At 40.8% G+C, this 17961-nt stretch overlaps 1 protein-coding gene across 1 annotated transcript in view; it reads left to right on the top strand.

The window, feature by feature from the left end:
* GPR143 (G protein-coupled receptor 143) overlaps positions 1-17961 on the top strand; it is a 1080305-nt gene that overhangs the window by 789243 nt on the left and 273101 nt on the right. The gene's annotated exons all lie outside the window — the stretch shown is intronic.

The raw sequence follows: 17961 nt of genomic DNA, 5'->3' as shown, positions 1-17961 counted from the left end.
GAACTGAGTGTTCACAATATATGGATTTACAAACTATTCTAAAAAATTTTGTTTGATATGCCAAATTTGTAATAAACATCATGCACAAGGGGCGTTAATGCCCAAGCAAGGGAGTTTCCCTACACCACCATATCCGTTTCATACTATCTGTATGGATTTCATAGAATTGAACAAATGTGAAAATAAGAAATATTGTCTTGTCATTGTAGATATGTTTTCCAAATGGGTGGAAGCCTTTCCAACCAAAAATCCAGACGCAGCTACAGTAGCGAAAGTCCTTGTCAAAGAAATCATCCCTAGATTCGGCATTCCGGAAAGGATCTACAGCAACAACGGTACACACTTTGTAAACCAAACCATACAACAGTTAAGTAAGCATTTTGGTATTTCTTTAAAAAATCATTGTGCATATCATCTGCAATCTGCAGGGCTAGTTGAGAGGCATAATGGAATTTTAAAGAATAAGCTAAGAAAATTAATAGCAGAAACAGAAAGGAATTGGGTGTACTGTCTGCCCCTGGCACTGTTGAACATGAGAACTGTTCCGACTGCAAAAGGATTGACTCCTTTTGAAAAACTATTTGGAAGGGCTTATTATATACCCCAGTGGAAACCTCTCATGCCTGCAGACCAGGAAGCTGACTGTACACTTGCTGAATATATGAGAAATTTGTTGAATTCTAAACATCTGCTGCAGTCAAATTCTGTTTCAGATAAAGAACAAACCAAAACATCGGAAGTGGCAGTGATCCCATGGGATTGGATCTGGGTGAAAACTATTAAAAAGTGAAATTGGACATCACCAAGGTGGGAAGGTCCATACCAGGTGCTTCTTTCAACACCCACTGCAGTCAAGATCGCAGAGCGAGCCTCGTGGATCCACCTGATGCACTGCAAACTAGTTAAGAACTTTGAACTGGACAAAAATCTTACCTCTCCAACGGGGCCCCCAGCACAAAGTCTGGCTACAAAGGGGGGGTCAGATCAACAGGACTGATCCGTCTCAACCCCAGTGAAGAAATCATCGGTGCTGAAGGTCCTATTAGGGCAGAGAGTAAGATCACATGTTAAAAGCAAAAATGATAGAATCCAGAGAAATTCAAATAAAACTACTCGGAAGAGATGGAGAAAATAGGAATGCAGAACAACCATTTCCTCAGAAGTATTGCATAATCACCCTGTTAACTATACTAGTGACAATAATCTTTTTATTGTGGCCATTCCTTTTCCCAGCCACACAAACTGAACTGAATAAACGTGAAGAGTCGCACATAGACTGGCACCCAAACTTCAATACTTATCAGGCAATCAAATATGTGTATACTGAGACCTTCAATGTCTCGAATTGCTGGATTTGCACAGCTTTGCCAACAGCATATGGGGGGTTATTGTTAACTTCAGTCCCCTAGGAGTCAACGAGACCTGGGAGAACTTGATTCATGATACATTAACTATTACAGCACAAGATAAAATAGTATTGCACTTGTCTGTTCAACAAAAGGGAACTGTGTGTTTTTACAAAAATGATACAGTTCAGGTGGGTTGGAGCAATTGCAATGTGACTGTTCCTTATAGATGCTATACTAAAGCTAATAACACAGGCTTGTATTGTAATATGAACTATGATTCATTTTTTTAATTGATGCACAAAACAATTGAGGAAGTAAAACATGATTCTGTTCTCTACAAACAACTGTCTATAATTGACAGAAAAATGTTTCATGCAGGACAAGTGTATATTCATAGTAAAGTTACTACTAAAGTAGAATACTGTTATTTTGTATGTGGTAGAAAAGCATACAAGTGGTTACCTGAGAATTGGTCCGGCAGTTGTTTTTTGGGCTACCTGGTTCTGGCCATTCGACACACAGCAGTCTTACCTCGAGAGAAAATTTGAAATGTTCGAGAAGCCGTCAAGAAGCCTGTCAATCCAGTAGGACGAATCGATGTGCCCTGGAAAAATCATCATGCTGTGGGCTATGGACTGACACACATGGACTTGAGTGATTCTGTTATATCGTGGGCAGGCATATTACCAGCATATGGAGCAGTGAAATCAATCTGGGAGCTGAGAAAACTGTCTAAACTTCTCGAAGTAATGAGCAATGCAACCTTTTACGCTCTAGAATTGGTGACTGATGAACTGAATGCCATGAGAACTGTAGTGCTTCAAAACCGCATGGCTCTCGACTTCACCCTAGCGGCGAGAGGAGGTACTTGTGCTTTAATCCAGGAGGAGTGCTGTCTGTATATTTCTGACCATAAACACGAGATAGACAATCACCTCGAGGTAATTCAGCAAGTGTCGGCCATGACCAAACCAGGACCAAATCCATTGACTGACTTTTCCAGAGATTGTTTGGGGCAGTGGGGCAGTATCCTAATGAACATTCTGATTGCCATCTGTGTAGAAATGATCCTACTGGGGGTATGTGTTTTCTGCTGCATCCCCTGCATGAAGAGACTGATTAAAGACTTTATGGACATGTCAGTTTCAGAAACCTTATTTCAAGGTGCTGAATTTGAAGAACTGTTGAAAAATTGAAAATGCTTTCATAAGTTTAAACTGAATGACTCTTTTAACTGCAAATCCTGAGTAGGAAGAGGTTAGGGAAAGAAAAACTGTTTATACTTATTTTGAAAGTAGAATAAAGTATTAAAAGGGGGGAAATGTTAGAAAAATATGTATTAGTAATATGCTTAGTGCATTCGAGGTTTAAAAAGGTTAACACATTTATTCTATTTCACACTGCATAAATCTGTATGAACTGCAGAAGCCTTCCAATCTTGTAATGTCATGAAATATGTGCAGTTATGATCTCTGCTTATGCTTTGGAAATTTACAGGGAAACATTCAATTTCTACTAGTGTCAGGAAAATAATAATAGATGTATCACTTCTACTAATGTCATGAGATTTAAACAAAGAGTTATTGATTTTCTGCTTATGCTATGAGAAAATCCACAGCTGCAGAAGTTATTGATAATGAAGACAAAGGCTGTTTGAAAATATGAACTGCAATCAGCATTTACTTGTACCTAAGCTCGAAAAGTACCTTGAAATGTAACATATGTATTAGAGCTGCACAATTGAAGCTTGTAGTGGGCTAAAGAAAATACAGCCCCCAAGGTCAGGTTGTTTTTCTCAAATGTTTTTCATAAATCCAGTCATGTCAGCAGGAAATCCAAGTAACATTTTCTATGTAACATATAGTGAATTTCAAATCTGAACATGTCAGCAGGAAATCTGAGTAACATTTGCTGTAGAACAATACAGAAAGTTGTGTCTAACTACGTCAACCATAGAAAGTAACATTTTATAGAACAGTATAAGAAAAGCATACTGCAGTAGTAACTAGGCAAAATCCTGTATTTGCATATTTTTTGTCTCCTTGCTGCAAGTAATAAAGATGCCATACCTGAACCTTACGTGCATTGGTCTTTGAAGTTTTTTCCTTTGACACTCGCTAATTTCCTCCCCAACCAGGAAACGACTCATCCATGCCAGAAACTCTTTACTTCAGCTTTGCTCATGGCTGGGCATCACAGTGAATTCAGACAAGTCCAAGTTTCTCCCTGTCAAAGCAATATAATTTATAAGTGCACACTTGGACACAACTTGTTAGATAGCGAGACTCTATTAGAATAGACTGCCATCCCTTCACAACCATCCATTAGATGTTCTGTCTTACCAGAAACCAATTGCAAGGCTGCATTCATTACCTTGGTTTCTCTTGCAATGTATCATATGAGAGTGTTTCAGTGGACCCTTGCAGTACTGTGGTCCATTAGGCATCAATCACTGACTTTCTGGATACTGTTAACAAATATATGCAGAACACACATCTGTTGGTGGCTCAAGTCCCTGATGGTAGCAGAAGGTTGCCCATTTGTACTTCCTTCACCCAAGGTAACAATGACCATGGATGTCTCCCAACCGGGTTGGGAGGGACTACATGGGAAATACAGTCCAAGGCACATGATCCCCCTCTGAGGGCAACTTACATGTCAGCTTCCTAGAGATGATGTCAGTTCTCCTAGCACTGCAGGCTTTTCAGGACTTCCTCCCTCAAGGAGCAATATTTATCCAAATAGACAATATATGTCAGTAGTCTGGTACATCAGCAAATAGCAAGAAACCCAATCCTATTCGTTATTTTGAGAAGCGATGAGGGTTTGAAAATGGGTGATATCTTCTGACTGTTTTCTAATAGCAGCACTCATTCTGTGGAAATCCAATGTACTGGCAGACAGGCTGAGTGAGTCTATCCTCTTGCTTCATAAGTGGTCCCTGAATCTGAAGGTGTCAGAGCAGATTTTCTGTCACTGGGACCAACCGTGCTGTGATTTTTTGCCTCTCCCCACAACACCACGTACAGCAAGTACTTTGCCCTAATTCCCCAGGAGGGAGAGTCAGCAAGGGGCACTCTTACCCACATTTGGCCCCTCAGTCTCCTATATCCCTTCCTTCAGTTCCTCTCATACCAACATTTCTACAGAAATCATTACAGAGGAAGGTCATGGTTATACTAATTGCCCCCTTCTGGCCTTGACAAGTGTCGTTCCCCTACCTCTGGCCTCATCTGCTACACCTCTCTTGGGTGCTGAGTTCCAGCCCAGATATCTTTTCTCATCCATCCGACATGCTTCCCCCAGACATTCAAGCCTTCTGATTAACCACTTTTCTTTTCTCCACTTCCAATAATGGATGGTCAGTCCAGGCTTTCACCCCAGGTAATCCACATTCTTATATCATCCAAAAGACCCTGTACCAGGAAGATTTACATAAGCAAGTGGAAAAGGTTTTCTATTTGGACTTCTCAAAGGAATCTGGATCCATTCTGGCTCTTCTTCCAGTGGTATGAGATTTTCTGGCATCTATTTTTCTTATTGGAGTCAGTAATTCTACTATCAAAATTCACTTAGCTGCTATTTCATGTTTCTATATTGAAGAAAATCAATCCCCTGTCACCTCTTTCAGATTATCTAAAGATTTATTAAGGGACACTTTCCTTCTCAGTCCCTCCTCGAGGGATCCTACTCCCCCTTGGAACATTACTATTATTTTTCAAGCTCTACCAAAGCCTCCCTTTGAACCCACAGCCAAGGTGGATAGCAAGTTTCTGACTTGGAAAGCATTGTTTCTGGTAGCAATTACTTCTTCCAGGTGGATATCAGAGCTTTGAGCTCTTTAATGCAAACCACTGTACCTCATTTTTCACAAGGCCAGGGTACTGTTATGGACTAATCCTTCTTTTATTCCAAAGGTAGCTACCCAGACTACTTTAAATCAGACCATCCATCTTCCACTTTTCTTTTCTAATTTTTCCAGTAAATGAGAATACATAATACATCTGCAAGACAGCCGTTGTCAGCTATGTTTTTATATTCTTCATAGTAAAGACATTAGGAAATCTGACCAATTCTTTGTGTCTTTCTCAACATCCAAATTGGGTCAGAGGGGTCTCTAAAGTCACTTTATCAAGGTAAAGGTTATCTGCTTACATTTCACATTTTTACAGCGAGAAGGGCATGACCCTATCCAAGCACATCAAAGCTTGCTTGACTAGATATGTGACTACCCACTTTCTTTTCAAGGGCCTCCACTGATGACATTTATGTGGCAGCTACGTGGTCCAGTGTTCACACCTTCATTTCCAATTATACACTGCAGTTCTTCTCTAGAAACAGAGCAGCTTTCAATTCAGCCATCCTCTGGAATATCCTTTTATATGACTACCCAAGAGTTTCATCAGTTGAGGACTCTGTCCCATCTGTCAAGGAACAGATGGAAGAGACAACATCAAATACGAAAGTTATGTACTCACCATATCCATATATCTGTGTTATCCACTTCCATCCTTCCTCAGTTACTCATCCTCCTTCCCCCGTTGCTTAGTACTACATTTATTTCTTTTGCATCTGGTATGATGGCACTGGCCACTTCCTAGGGATGTCTTTGCACACTTTGAGCTCCGGACCAGTCTTTGAGTTTAGTGTTTGTGTTACTTTCTGATTTGTGAGACTGAAGTTCTTTGTTCCTTATTATTTCTCTTGAGCAAACTCAGTCTGAGGTAATATCAGAGTTTACAGTGAGTTATGGGTAGGGGGAGGGCCTAAGCTTTGGATCCAAAGTCTTGACTGGCTGAAGCCAGATCCAAGGTCAGATCCAGAGACCCATCCATTGAGGAAGACAGAAGCAGACAACACATATCTATCATTATGATGAGTACATAACTTTTGTTTCTCTCATAATTATCTCTTAGGCCCAAACCTGTTCTGTAGCTCCCAGCATGGATTTTGCCCTAACCACAGAACAGCACATCAGCTGCCTTAATATCTTTCCAAAGTAACCTACACTGCAATAATAATCTTTTTGTTTCTGTCACCTTTCTTGATCTCTCAAAATTTGACACAGTGTCTCATTTTAATTTATTTCTTAAGCTCACCACTCCCAACCAATGCCATAAAAATCATTTAAAATTAGGTACCTTGTACAGAATCAAAACTTATCTGTCTAAATTTGTTTTAGATTACCCAATTATGTTATTGCACTGACACCCTATTCACTCTGGATTAATTTCTCTTTAGTTGATATTTTGTCTTGTGTGCACTTCTACTGTTGATACTAATTATGTTTGTATACATTACTTTCCAGTCTATACTGAATCTATAATCAATATACACCAAATACTGTTAGTACTTCCAAAGTTTATAATATAATCTCATTTTATGTTTTTCTTTCACTTAATATGTTTTTGAAGCTTTTTTCCCCAGGCATCCCCTAAAAAGTGGTCTTGAATGACCCAGTCAGTCCTTCCCAATAACCAAATGCAAATAAATAAATATATACATAAACAGGTAATGAAGATGAAATCATGGAAAATGGTAGGCACAGATGAAGTCATTGTAGATCAGATCAAGATGCTGAATATGTCAGAGGAGAAATGGTTCCAGAGAGTACTAATTGTGATATGGAGCGAGAGAGACAGACAGAAGTTTATTTCAGATGATTAGATAATAAGCATTCTACTGCCTGTGTTTGCAAGAAAAAGGGGGATATTCACAACTGTGGGCAAAACAGAGGTATAACGCTCCTCTCACACTGAATGAAGGTGCTGGAGAGGGTGATTAATAAATTAATATGCAGAGCAGTAAAAAGTAAGATGGGAGATGAGCAGTTCAGATTCAGATGAGGATGCAGTACAGCTGACGTGTTGTTTACAATGAGACAGATACTGGAAAACATCTAGAGACAAGGAAGAGGTCTAACTGGGAATTGTTGACTTGCAAAAAGCATATGACAAGGTCCTAAGAAAGCTGATTATGGCAGTCATGTGATGTCTCAAAGTCCCAGAATTTTTTGTAGAATTGGTGCTTGCTATGTGCAGGGGACTCAGTGACAAAAATACAAACTATGCATTTACTCACAGAGGTGTGCCCAGTGGGAGTAGGTGTGCATCAGGCCTCACCTCTGGCACTATGCCTGTTTATATTGTTCATGGACTACATCAGCAAACAGCATGGAGAAGGCAGCACCAAAGCTGCTGTATGCAAATGATTTGGTATTAAAGCAGTGTCTGAACAGAAATTTCAGCAAATGATTGGGGATAGGAATGCAAACCTGAAGGCACATGAGATGACACTGAGCACAGGCAAAACAGTGGTCATGGCAGAACATGTGAGAAATCAGAAGAAGCTTAACAGTGAGATAGAAGGGAAAATAGTGGAACAGGTTAACAGTTTCAGGTATGTGGTAGTATGGTTCAGGAGAAGAGAATTTTGAGTCAGAAAATTAGAATCAGGTGCACTGCAGCCAACTGGCACAAAGTGACAGGGGTAGTATTTGACAGAAAAAATCCAAATATGTCAAAAAGTAAGGTGCACAAAATGGTGTCACCTCTGCTTCTGTATGGCACAGAAACCTTTGCAGTGAAGGCAAAGCAACTGAGGAACCTTGAGGTGGTGCAGATGAAGTGCATGAGAAGGGTAGGTGGATACACAGTGTAGGTCAGTCACGTGTGCAAAAAATCAGCTTAGGGAGAGACAAAAAGAGGGCAAGAGAAGATGGGGGCATCCAGCCAAGAGATGTATAAATTGCCTGAAAGAAGACTAAGATAGGCAGACATGGATGTCAAATAATGTAGTAGAGTGGCCTTCAGTAAGTTAAATGGTGGCACAATACCATAATCCCATACAAAAATGTGAAAAAGGGTGTTGTTGATGATGATGATGATGGCATGCTGCAGATATTCAGTCTGCGATTTATCAATCTCCTGTTTTTACTTTTTATGTCTCAAGCCATAGTCTTCCAGTCTTTTCATCTCTTTATGAACTTACTGAGATGGTCACTTTCCATTTTTTCTGCAATCAGCAAGTCACCCAAAATGGATACATCTGTGACGGGTCCCTACTCCAGGCCAGCAATTAAGGAGACTCAATCTTCACCACTGACTCTGGTGAGGGACGGTCAGTAAGAGCAAATATGGATTCATACAGCATTTTCTGATGCAGCTGCCTGCCCCAAGCACAATTTCCCTTAACAGCACACAGGGAGCATGCTCCAGACCTGGGGCTGGACTCTCTTTCTTACTCTCTAGGCCCACACAAAACTCCACACTGCAACTTTGGAGCTCTGTCCCCCTGTTCTCAGTAGCTGAGACACACACTTGGATATTTGAGTTTCACACACAAATACACACCTGGGAAAAGCTGTCACAGATTTACTAACTGTGCCACTTTTTGCCCAGACTGATGTAATCATGCTGCCACCAGTAAGCTACCCTAAAACTCTTACAAAGGGTACCCAACTATACTGTGTAAAATTAATACTAATAACAATGGTGGGGTGTAACCAAAACAGCAAGGCTTTCAGGAGTGATCACAGTGTCACTAAAACAAGCATAAGTCTTCTCAAGATGGTAAAAGTATTCTCTAAAGGACCAGCCATGATGAAAAATATTAAAATATTTAATGATACATAATAAAACAGAAAACAGGAGAATACTGAGTACAATGAACAACAGAGTTTCAACCACAGAGATATAAAAATAATACAGTTGGACAGTTTCTCACAGATGCAGAAAACAATACTAAACTATTTTCACTAAATGCCCCTGACTGACTAAAGAATGACTGTTCCCTGACAACAACTAAAAGCAAGACAAGCTGATGTGTGCTGAGTGTCTTACCACAGTGAAAAGCCAGATGATGTCTCTCTTTGTCTGTGTGGATGTGTGAGATATATATCCTGTCAGAAATCTATCCTGTCAAGTTTCAAAGTGCTGCTGTGAGTGTTCCAAAGAAACCATATGCTGGATAGAAGATGACATTACCTCTAGTCACCTGACTCTGGTACAATGCACACATAGAGCTTTGTTAAGATCTGTGGCAGCATCTGAAAGCTAAAACACAATTTCAAACTTTCCACCCTTCCTGGCTTCTCTGATAAACATACACATTTGATCAGTTGCAGCAAAACAACCTAATATTCATTCATACATTCTTTTTGTCCAGTAGGACCTACTGTTGATGCATTTTTAACACAAGTAACTTTACAAATGTATTTTTAACTCGGACATCTGTACAAATCAGTGTGACAGTCAAATAACATAAAATTCTTTACAAAATTCCAGCTAGCTGTGCCGACATATGTACACATGTACTGCCCTACTCTTCCTGGCACAGATGGCACTACCATATTAACATCACATCTCCCCACCCCCTTGAAGACTTAAGCTAGTTTTTCAAGTGACCCTGGAAAAACATTACTTGAGAGAAATGGGCCTGTCTGGGAGCACATTAACCCATACCCTGTCTTAAGAACCCATCTGCATTTTCATTGCTGACCCCACTACAGTGCTGCACTGTCATGCCATTTGCCTGCAACCCTAGGTTCCATCTTAATAACTTGGCATTTTGCTGGCTGGCTCAATGTAGCCCCGTTAAGGGATTGTGGTCTGTAACCACAGTGAATTTCCTTCCATATAGATAGAGCAGAAGTTTCTGCTCATAATATGGCTATACATTATTTTTCTAAAGCTGCATAACATTCCTTCCTGGGTTGGAGTCTATGGCTGAGATATACAACTGAGTGCTCTTCTCCCTCTAAGGAAATCTGGCTGAGTACAGCCCCCATGCCATGATTCAAAGCATCCACCTGCACAACAAATTATTTGCTGTAAACTGGACTGGCTAACACATGGGCTCCTCACAAAGCCCATTTAATCTTTTGGAATGCCTGCTTGCAGGCTTGGGTCCACACTACCCTAACCCTATCTGGTCTGTTTTTCTTCATCAGGTCTGTGATGGGGCAGCTATTGTACTATAATTGGGAACAAACTTTCCATAGTACCCTGCTGTCTCCAAGAATGCCCTCACCTGCGTTTTGGAAATAGGAGCAGGTCACGCCTGAATATCTTCTACTTTGGCAGGCTCTTGCCTGATCTTACCACTCCCCAGTCTCTTTCCCAAGTAGAAGAACTCTGCCATACCCACCTGATTCTTAGTGGGCTTAAAGGCCAACCCTGCCCTTTGCAGTCTACCTAGGACCTCTCTGACATGCTAAAGGTGTTCTGGCCAGGAAATAGCTGTAGATAGCAATATCATCCATGTAAGTAAGGGCATAATCTCCTGCTCCTGTTAGGATAGGATCTACCAGCCTCTGGAAAGTTTCTGGGGCATTTTTCATCCCAAAGTCCATCTTTGTGAACTTGTATAATCTGAAAGGAGTCACAAAGGCTAATCTCTCTCTCTAGTGGTGGGAGTCAAGGGCACCTGCCAGTAGCTTTTTGTCAGATCAGTAGTGATCAGATAATTAGCCCCAACCAGCTGCTCTAAGGCTTCATCTGTCCTAGACATTGGGTAAGCATCTGACTCTGTGTGACCATTAAGCTTTCCGTAGTCCACACAGAACTGGGTGCTGCCATCCTTCTTTGGTGCCAGCACCACTGGGGAGGCCCAGGAACTGCTGGACTCCTGGATTACCCCCATTTCCAACATTTCCTGTATCTCTTCCCTCAGACTCTGTCTGGCTCACTCAGTGACACCCTGTAAGGGGCCTGCTTGATAGGCCTTTAGGGTTCTATATCCACATGGTACTGCACCAGGTGGGTGCACCCAGGTTTCCCAGTAAACATGCCCCCAAACTCCTACAGCACTGCTCAGATTTCTTGATCCTGGGTAGGGGATTGCTACTGGAACATTGCTGCCCCTTCCACTGAAGTGTCCAACTGAGCCTCACTGAGGAGATTAGTCACCAGATCCCCCACAGACTCCTCCTGCCATCCACTGCAAATATTCAGCACAAGAGCCTTTCTTTCATGGTAAGGCTTCATCATGTTAACATAGTGTAGTTTCTGCCCCTGCCTCCTGCCTATCATGTAATTAACATCACTGACTTTCCTTACCACTTTGAAGGGCCCCTCTCAAGCTGCCTACAGCTTATTTTGTCTGACAGGAATGAGCACCATAGCTTGTTGTCCCACAGCATACTCTCAAGCTTGAGAATTCCTATTATACCAGACCTTTTTCTGCTGTTGGGCTCTTGCCAGGTTCTCCTGGGCAAAGCTCATGAGCTCCCTAAGCCTTGTCCTGACATTTAGGACATATGCCACAACAAACTCCTTATGGGATTCACACTCTCCCTTCCACTCATCAGAAATCAAATCTAAAGGCCCCCTTACCCTGTCCATACAGCAACTCAAAGGGCGAAACACTTGTGGATTCCTGGGGTACCTCTCTGCAGATGGGGCAAATATTTGTCCCACTCTCTCTTAAACTGATCTTCAAACACCTGTAGCATGGCCTTTAGTGTAGAGTTTATCCTCTCCACAAGACTATTAGTCTGGGGGTGGCAGGGGGTGGTGCTTCACCCCACAGCATTTCCACAGGCAAGCCAGCAGGTCTGACATGAAATTGTCACCTCAGTCAGTCAGTATTTCTCTTGAGAAACCTATCCTGCTGAAAATCTCTAACAAAACATTTGCCACCTTCTCTGCCTCAATAGAGGACAGAGCCACTGCCTCCGGGTATCTAGTAGAATAATCTACTACCACCAGGATATACTTCTTCTCCGTGGAAATTGAGTTACTCAGAGACCCCCACAATATCAATAACTACCCTCTGAAATGGCTCTTCAATCACAGGCAAAAGCATCAAAGGAGCTTTGATCTTGTCTCTTGACTTGGCTACCTTTTGGCACTGCTCATAGGTCCTGCAGTACCCTGTTACATCCCTTGCAATCCCCGGCCAATAAAAGTTCTACATAATACATATCTTGGTACACTTTATGCCCATATGACCTGCAAAAGGAATGTCATGGGCTATGGCTAGAAGTGCCAGATGGTAGACTCTGGGCACTACCAACTGCTGTTTTACCTCTCACTCTAGCCCTCTTCAGGAGCAACTCTCTATATAGTAACCCTTTGTTCTAGTACACAGTCTCCCCTTTTCCTTGAGAATAAGGTGCCTCCCTAACTACCTCCCTCAAACCTCATAATGTAGGGTCTAAAAGCTGAATCTGTCTCAGTTCTACTTTTGTGAACCTTCCCAGCTCCTTTTCCACCAGAAGCCCAGTTTCTTCTGACAGTGGTGCCTCACTGTCAGCCTGGGTACTATCATTCCCCTCTGCCCTTGCAGTCACCTTGTCCATGGGAACATCAGCACCTACCAGCATCTGTGTCTCACTCTCAGGCTCACTGCAACAGGGTAGCTCCCTCCCTGAAATAGCCATCTCATCTGGCCCAGCTTCAGGTGTGGGGTCTATCTGGCTCTCCCCCAGGCTACCTGACCCACATGCTTGTCTCCAAGCCTGACTGCATGTAACTACATGCACAGAAGGTACTGCATTATTAAAATCATTCCCTGTCAAGACATCTGCAGGGAAATCCTCAAACACACCTACCTGTTGCTTCCCTTTCCACCCTCCTAGTCAAGGTGAACCCTGGCTAAAGGTATTTGGAATGGGGTCCCTCCTAAAGCTCTGACTGGTGTGGACTGCCCAAGCAAGTATTGCTCCTCTTTAACCATGGCAGGCTTCACAATTATTATGTCAGAGGCTGTGTCTCTCTTAGCAGTGGCCTGTCTTCCATCCACTAAGATAAGATATAAACTTCAGTGATAATTTGGTACCCCTGTTGTCTCCAGATAACTTACCATTGGCATGCTGTTATTCCCACTTGTTTGCTCCTTCACCTTTTGTTCCCCACCTTGCCTCAGTGGACATTTGTATGCTACATAGCCCCTCTGGTTACATTTAAAACATCTAACCCTTGGTCTTGGCCATGTACCAGAAAAAGTGGCTTCCCCTGTTACTGGTGTACTCTGTTGTGGTGGTTTATGCAGCCCATCATGGATCCCCCTATAACCATGTGCAACTCTGGGTATCCCCTTCTTATGCAGTGATGTCCTGCTTGCTAAGTAGAGATCCCATTTTCTCCCCAGATCATCTGCAGAGTTACACTCCCAGTCTGGCAACCAGATTTTCATGTCCACAGACGGCCTTGTTCTATCACCAAAAGGTCTGCCAGCTCTCCAAAAGTGGTGACCTGATACCCACTCACCGACCTATGAAAATAAGTGCTTAACTCAACAATATAATCACATACACTTTCATCTGCCTGGCATTTATGGCCACAAAACTGTTTTTCCTGTAAGTTTCAGGTGTTAACTCAAAACATTCTAATAAACATTGTTTTACTTCATCATAGTTTAACCAATCAGTATCAGCCAATTAAAAAATACCAATTACAGCTTTACCATGGTGTAATGGGGTCAGGAACATTACCCAGAGCCCTTGGTCAACATTTATACTGTTTATATACCCTTTCAAATACATGAATAAAACTATCAAAATCATCACCCTCTGTAAACTGTGGAAGAAATTTACTGACCTTTATTGCTTCTGGGGTTTAGTTATTCCCTTCTCCATTATCTCCATGACCCTGCCGAAAAGTCAGCATCTCCCTCTCATGTTGGCTCTGTTTCTCACTTCCTTCAGCCTCTGAACACCTATATTTGTATATACCTGCAACAGAGTAAAGCCATTCCAGAGCTCAATAGTCAAAATTTATCAAGTATGGCTTTGGTAACAACATAGGTACAGAATAGGCTGAAAAGTAGAAGTGCATCCTGACAGGGTGCCAGTACACATGTGTGTGTGTATGTGTGTGTGTGTGTGTGTGTGTGTGTGTGTGTGTGTGTGTGTTTGAAACTTTAATGGGCTGTAGGACTGGCCATTGTAAGTATCATAGGAATTCCACTGATAAGCCTTTAGAAGCAATTCAGATATGCACTCTATCTTTTATACTGCTGCTGCTTCTGTTGTCTTGAAATTTAGATGGCTAAGTCATGCTCTGAACTACTTAATCTACTGGTCTTACTCCACGCTGCAACAGCCAGCAGCAGTTTTTATGTTTTCCTGCAGGTAGCAAACAAAATCATTTACCATCAGAAGCCTACAAGCCATGTCTGTAACTCATTTATATTATTTTTTATGGAAGGCAGTTATAAATACTGTTACTATGATGCTTAAAAATGGAAGGTAACCCCCTCATGTTGTGTATGCTAATTATGTGAAGCACAAATGGCTACCATTTACAAGAAAGGCATACCTCTACTGGTGTTAAAAATTAATGACGTGTTTCCATGTTCTTGATTAGATTACTGTTTTAGAAATGCTTATAAATGGGATGTATCCTGCCAAGAATATTGTATATCCAGCTAGTCTACAAAGCTTCAGGCTAATTTCTAGTGTGTTGCACATCTGTCCACATGAGCAGACAATTGGAATGCATGGACACACTAAAGATCAGAGCTTTCTTGCCCCAAAAAAGAATATTGAAACCTATTGTTCTGAGTCAAGTCTTGTCAAGGAGAAAATAAGAAGGATACCACACCCCATCCGGGGGGGGGGGGGGGTGATAATTCAAGAGGATGGAGGAAGGGTATTGGTACTCCAACAGTGACATATCTGAGCATCTACATTTATTCTAAGTTAATTACACAGCTGTACTTTTTCTATCCCCTCCACTTTGCAGTGTCATCATTTATAGTACTTTGGATGTGGGTTTATCATTCCACTGTACTTCTAAATGAAATTATGATTGCTATCTTTAAAACTATTAAGATTTTGTTTTAAGCGTCCACACTTTTGTGGTTTACTAATTGATCTGAGTCATACGAAGCTGCTGTTATTCTAGTATTTTTTCAAGCTTTGTGTCATTTTCTTGCCCATGTATTTGTTTTATTTTTAGACATCACACAACATAATTTCCTTAACTGCCATGCAGGGCATCCAGTAAGCTTAGTCTCCTATCTACTACAGATGTTGTTTAAAGTTTGTTTTTGATCACTGATCACTATGCTAGCATGATATATTTCCAATTTTATGGCACAGTTTGATGTTGACTCTGAAGAAGTATAGATTCCATGTTTCTGAGCTGTTGGGTTTAGCATAGAAAGTATGTGCTTATTGTGAATACACATTTCCCTTACTGTTGCATTCTGCAGTCAGTATGCATACCTCTCAACTTCTTTGCTCAAGAATTCTGGACAAAACCAAAAATAATGTGTAAAGGGGCAAAGGCTTGAGATCAGGGATATTTTTTTAATGTTACTCTAATTCAAACCAAGAATTCAAACGGAGAAGGCAGTACAGTTGGAAATTATTGTTATGGATAATCAGTTCATTACTACCCGCAGTAGTAGTGCTGCGGTAGTGTTGTCACCTCACAGCAAGATGTTGTCTTGTTCAATTCTCAGCTAGAGCATCTTCTGTGTGGAGGCATACGTGAATGGGCATGCCTTCATTGAAGGTTGTGCATCAGGGCTGGTAACTCGGCACTTAAAAATCCACTACCAAACATTAGCGGACCAGAGTTCCGCTGTGGCGACCCCTAACCGGGATAAGCCGAAAGACACAACAACAACAACAATATAATCAGTTCATTACTGATGCCCTGAAAACAGAGCTTGAACATTTAAACACAAAAATTAAGGATGATTTGTTGTTTTCAGTTTACAGTGTTGAATAGAACAGTGTTGATATACATATAAATAAGAATTAAATGAGGAAAAATAAAAAGCTGGCAAGGAATAAACTTGAATATAAAACAGGAAAAGTTTTTCCTTTGCATAAGAAAGAAAATTTTCCTGGTAGAGTTATGGCTCAACCTTTTGTTTTTAATAAACAAGCCAATATTCCTAACCAAGCTTTTACTGCTAAAGATGAAGTTTTTTTTAAAAATTATCTCAATGAGGGTAACCCAGACAAGCTTAACCTGGGGGGCCCTTTAGAGTTCCCCCCTTCGGAGATCAGAAAGGCTTGCCAACAGGGCCTATTTCCTTCCAGAGAACAACACTGCATTTGGGAACCAAGCCTGTGGGGCTATTATAATAGAAGGCAGTATAGGAGGGAGAGGGGAGGGAACAGAGGTTGCTGAAGACAGAACTGATCACCTGTGGCAGATTACACCCCAAAACCTACCCCATAGTACTCAAGAGGAATAATTTCACAATATATAATTATAGTGACTTCATCATAACATTTCTCACTTTTTGAAAAGGGGTTTATGTTTGTCCCTACACCCAACTATAATCCCACTGATACTTTAATTGAATTTAAACTATTTACTAGGAAAAATCAATAAGCTATTCAGTACCATGGAGTATATTGAAATGTGGGGATCCAACCCATCGCAAATATTCTAATTCTTTAAATTTAAAGAAAAAAGTTTAGCCATGCCCATCCCCCTACCCTACGGTTAAATTTTTTTCAAATACACGTGAACATGACATTTACAAACAGTATGCAGAAAGTAATATGAAATCTAGAAAGTATTCAAAGATGAATTTAAATTATTAGAAGAGACTGAAATAAATAATTCCGTCCACATTATGATACCTGATAATGCTGGTGGGGAGGTAGTGGTTTTTGATAACTCAAAGTATTCAGAAGAAATGTTAAAAATATTGAATGTGAGTGAAGCCTATGCTTTGCTTCAACCAGTGAGATAAACCTGTCCTATCATAAAACTGATCTGTTTTTGGAGGACAATTTATTACAATATGCTATGGACTTTACCACATACAACTTTTTAAAAATCTCCAACCCAAAGATTCCAGTTTTCTTCAGTGTTCCTAAGTTATATAAGGATTTTAAAAAATCCTCCCCTTAGACCCATAGTGTCAGCAGCAGGGGCTAATACACATCTGCTTGCCTTATAGGTAGACAAACTATTAAAACCATTTTAAGACACCCACACTCATGTAATAAAAGATTGTGGGATTTTTGGGGGTGAATAAATCCCTCATATTGGCATAAAGATCTTACTTTCTTAACTATTGACACAGTCGATATTTTTTTCCTAGTATTCCACAGGAAGAGTGTTTAGAAATGTTCAATGATGCATTATTGAGTTTTGATTTCTTGGATTCTGAACAAATTAAAATAGTGATGGAATGTATGGAAATTGTCTGTGAAAATAATTCTATCTGGTTTGAAGGCAATATTTTCAAACAAAGAAAGGGGGTAGCCTGTGCCCATTTTTGCCAACTTAGTAATGTTAACATGGGAAAGGAAATTTGTTTTTGGCTCCCCCATCAGGATTATATTCAACTTTATTTAAGGTTTTTGGATGACATCTTTATCCTGTGGGATGGGGATCTTACATGCATTCCCGAATTCATTAATTACATCAACCAGTCTACCCAATTCTTGAAATTTACATATCAACTGGAGTCAAACAAGATTAATTACTTGGACATCAGTCTTACTAAAAAGGCTGATGGGTTTTCATCCAATATATATAGAAAGCCCACCTTCTCCAATACATACCTCCATTTTCATAGTGCTCATCCACTTTCCCAAAAGAAGAGTTTGGTAAAAGGCCAATTTGTAAAATTAGCTAGAATGATATCAGATAGAGAAGTGTTTGACCTTGAAAGGAAAAAAAACTTGAGA

Source organism: Protopterus annectens, chromosome 5.part0 (genome assembly GCF_019279795.1).
Source record: "Protopterus annectens isolate FY-2018-M chromosome 5.part0, PAN1.0, whole genome shotgun sequence".
In the NCBI taxonomy this organism is placed as follows: Eukaryota; Metazoa; Chordata; order Ceratodontiformes; family Protopteridae; genus Protopterus; species Protopterus annectens.
Note: the sequence above shows the minus strand (reverse complement) of the source record. Positions and strands in the feature narration are given on the sequence as shown.